Here is a 4,593-nt window from a genome sequence, read left to right on the forward strand (position 1 = left end):
CATTTCTTAGCTTCTCTATATATTGTGTCTTCTTATAAAGGACTACAGTCAGAGGATTAAGACCCACCTCATTCACATCTCAGTTGAAATAACCAAATCAAAAAGTCCCACCCACAGTATGTCTACATCCACAGGAATGGATTAAAAGAACATGACCTTTTCTGGGCTACATAACAGCTTCAAACTACCACACTGTCCATAAAATTCATGATGGGAAATGTCTGGTCTCAGGTAACAGTGATTCATGAACTCTGTGTACAAGCTTTGGATTTTATCCTTTGAGCAATGGGACCTCTATTAAAAGCTTTTTGAGGGCAGGCCACAGGGGCTCAGCACGCAGAGTTCTAGCCTACCATACTGGAGACCCAGGTTTGATTACTGGTGCCTGCCCATGAAAAAAAAAAATTTTTTTTTCTTTTTCAGCAAATTGGCAATAGGATCAATTTGGCACATGGTAAAGCACATTCTTGCATCACTGAGGATTGTATTCTGGAGGTAAGGAAAAGAACAGAGAGAGTGATGAGGCTTTACCTTAGTAAGGAAGAAGAGAATTCAGTCTGAATTAGAGTAGTGTTGATACGGAAGAAGACAACTAGATCTGTGAGACATTTCTTGGATGTGCACAAAATATGATTTAGCATCAAGATCACATGAATGAGATGTACAAAGTGCAGTTGGGGGAATCAAAGCAGATTAGAATATGTTTGTCCTGAACATTAAGTATGGATAATAAGCCCATTCACCAACTTGAGCTCTAAACACAATCATAAATTTAAGTGATGGATATGGGTATTAAAAATTATTTAGCAGGAATGAAAATCCTATAGAAACTTAAAAACATCAAAAAATTTCTCTCCCAGTGCACCATTTCTCTGGACTCTTCCTGAGAAAGTGGACCCGAATTGATCAATTAATTTAAGAAAAAGAAAGACACAGTATCAGGGAAGATTTTTCTGATCCCAGAGAAAGTGTAGAGATTACCAAAGAAGAGGGTGGGGAAGCTCCCAGGACAGCATATGTGCTCAGGAGCAGAGCACATCCTGGCAATACTGCAGCTAGTCTGAGATTTCAGGAAGATGTTGACTGAGTATAAAATTTCTAATGATCACATCATCTCTTGGCAAAAAACAAATTTTTTTAAGTACCACATTGGAAGGGAATTTGGCATAGTCGGGAAAACTGTATTAGAAGACCTAAAAATTAGCTTTAATGATGATGCAGACATTATTGGTAGACATTCACCTGTAAAAATTGATAATAGCAGTGCTTACCTCATATAGAAAAGTGTAAATGAATTGATAAACGGAAATCATTTAGAACGATACCTTACAATAGTAAGAGTTACAATGATTTAGCTGTGATGATGATAATGCTGATGATTATGATTAGTGACAGGTGTACAGACTCTGGTCTAACTGCCTCTTGGTATTCTGGCCCTTCCATTAGCTATGGTTTCTCTGGGAAATGCAGGGAAACTTTGTAAGTCTCAGTGTTTGCATCTGTAAAATGTGTGTGGTACTGGTTTCTATCTCATAAATTATTCCAAGAAATGAATTAGATGAAACAATGTTGGATGCAATTTCCTTAATTCCTGATAACTTACTGAGAGAGTGTGTGGCATTTTGTTCCAGGAACAATGGAAAAAGAATGAAGCAAACATGGACCTCTAAGACACATCTGCCTTTCTAAACACAGCCTGGAGTGGTTCTCCAATTTTGAGACCATTACAATTAGATTGGGTTCACCTGGATAATGTAGGGTAATGTCCATATTTTAAAGTCCTTAACTTATTCACATCAATGAAGTCCCTTTTGCCTTTTAAATGTGAAAGTTCAGTTTCTAGAGATGAAGACACAGACACATTTGGGGGGCATTATTCTGCCTACACATGGAAATTCCCTGACCACGTTGAATCACTTATATCCTTTCTCCAGAGAGCCTACATTTAGGAGGTAATAGATTCTTGATTTGAAACATTATGTAAAACTGGAACTGGGTTAGAGAAAAAAGAGAGAAGTAGAAGAGAGTGATGCCCTGTGAACCTTGAGAGTTTTACCACATTGCCTTTGGACAATTGAGTTGATGTTCCAGGCCCATCATGATCCTCCTGACACTGGAGATCTGTTACCCTATCCTGTGAACTTTGTATTCTCAAACTGCCTATCTAAGCCTCTGGAAGGGAGGACAAAGGGTGAAAACATAACAATTGCCTGATGAGTGTCAAGGAAGGTAACCGGACACAGGGAGTTTGTCCCAAAGTGTCTGAGAAATGTTGTGAAGTCATGTGTTCCTGGAGTGACAGAAGCTCAGGAATGGTAACAGGATTTCAATTCCATGAGGGCCTTTTAAGTTCCATGGTAATGGGAGAGGAGTAGAAAGGAAAACATGTTAAAGATGGGATTAAGAGAAAATGATTTGCTTAGGATACCTTATTCATGCTGTTGATTCCATCCATACCTCTCATTTCCAGTTCACAATCTGAGGCAACTCTTAGGAAATACCTTACTCTTTCAAGATTTCCAAGACAGTAAGTAGAAACTGCTCCTTCAGTTAGTCAACAAATATCTGAGCACACACTGTGGGCTAGGCATGGAGTCACATACTGGGAAAGCCCAAATGAAAAGATTGGCTGATGTCTTGCTCTTCTGAGCTCCACTTTAGAACTCTCCGCATGTACTGATCATCACATCCTTCACAGGAGAATTCTCTGTTTGAGTGATGTGACATCTGCTTAACAGCTGTTATCAAGAAAGTGCTGGATCCTATTCATTTTGAGATTCTCATGAAGTTCCTGCTCTGAGTTAAATGAGTACAACAATCATTAAACCCCTATTGTACACATGGCATTGTTCTATGCACAATGGAAGCAGAAATTTGAAAGGACACTGACCAAAAACTTTAAGTAGAGTTTGAGAGTTTTGTCTCCACACTAAACACAAGGAGCAACAAAAGTGAATGGAACCCAATGTGAGAGGAAGGATGTCAGAGCTAAAAGGGTACAGGGCGAGAAAGATGACTGTGAGATGGAGCAACCATATGTCCATGAATGAGACCTTGACCTGAGTTTCAGTTTGGGTTGAACTGGATATATCCAACAGGTGAGCTATTCAGAGAAGGAAGATGATAAGCAAGGTCTTGAGTGAGGAATGGGCTTAGATTTGTGGGACAATGGAGACATAACTTTTAAATAACATGGATACTAGGGAAAAGCAAGGTGGATGAGAAGTTTAAAGTTTAGAGTAAGGTGGGAAGGGAATTGAATTCCAGAGACAAGATTTGGAACTTGCAACTTTTCTCAAATCTTTCCTGACTAAAAGCACCCTGAAATCATAGGACCCTCCTTACTTCTTTCTGGGGTAAGGATTACCAATTTGGTGTGACTCACAACAATTATACCATAAAACAGTACTCACATTGTTGTTAAATAGCCATGAAATTGTTCTCACAGTAATTCTAGAGAGAAATGTCCTTTATGTTATAATATCCTTGTGACCCATTATATCTGATCAAAGAACTAATGTATTAAGGATTACAGGACTTCCAAGAATGGATAAAAGAAAAATCAAACTCCTATTCTATGGATACATTGCAATGAATCAAACACAAAACAAATCCCAATGAGTATTTTTCTCTATTTTTCAAAGGTAATTCAAAGTCTAGATCAAATGCCTGAACCTCAAAAACCTCTTTTTTAGAGTCAGAGTGTTTTATTCTGGACACAATGCCCCCTCCCCTATCTCATTCCCAAAGCAATATCTTAAACATAGTATATATAATACTTCCCAAATAGTCTGACATGAAAAAGGCTTAGTTGCCTATGTGACCCCTTTGCCCATAGTTTATGATTCCCTCTCAGGAATAATAATTGTAGCCTATATTTCTCAAGGGTTTTCCTATCTTCTGGGCTCAATGAAAGGTGCTTTATTGATTTTTTTTCCACATAACAACCCTGTGAGGTAAGTACTATTACTCACACTTGTCTTACAGATAAGGAAGCTAAGACAAAGGAAATTTCAATAATATGTTCACTTTCACAAAGCTAGTAAGAGAGAGGGTCTGCCTAGGCCATAGCATGACTCATCTCTTATTCATCTTTGTCACCCCCGCTGTGTCAAGGTTAGCAGCTGGCACACAGTGGTATTCTGTCATCACCGACTGGTATTGAACAGAGGAGAAATGTCAAGGACAGTGAGCACGTCGCTGTGACCTTCTGGTAACAGACTTTGCCCTCAATTGAGCACCTTCCTCTGGCTCATGGCTCTCTGTCTTGCCTCTTCTGTACTGCTTCTCTACCATTCCCACCAACTCTAACAAATAAATGGGCTGTCAAAAGTTAGTGCAGGCAAAGAGAAAACAGAACTCTTTTCTACTTTTGTGGGGTTGGGGAACAGATAAATACAAAATAGTAAAATGCAAAGTGATTAAATTTTATAGGTAAGGAAATATGTTACCTAAGGAAAACGAGACATCTGAATTTGGCATACTGCAAAATTGAGTTGTGAATATCAGTTCAGTGTCCTTTCCTAACTGATTCTATTTGGGCTGAGAATAAACTAGTGGGTGTGGCTTAAAGATCCCTGATCACATATGTAG

The sequence above is a fragment of the Tamandua tetradactyla genome, chromosome 24, assembly GCF_023851605.1.
Source record: "Tamandua tetradactyla isolate mTamTet1 chromosome 24, mTamTet1.pri, whole genome shotgun sequence".
Classification (NCBI taxonomy): Eukaryota; Metazoa; Chordata; class Mammalia; order Pilosa; family Myrmecophagidae; genus Tamandua; species Tamandua tetradactyla.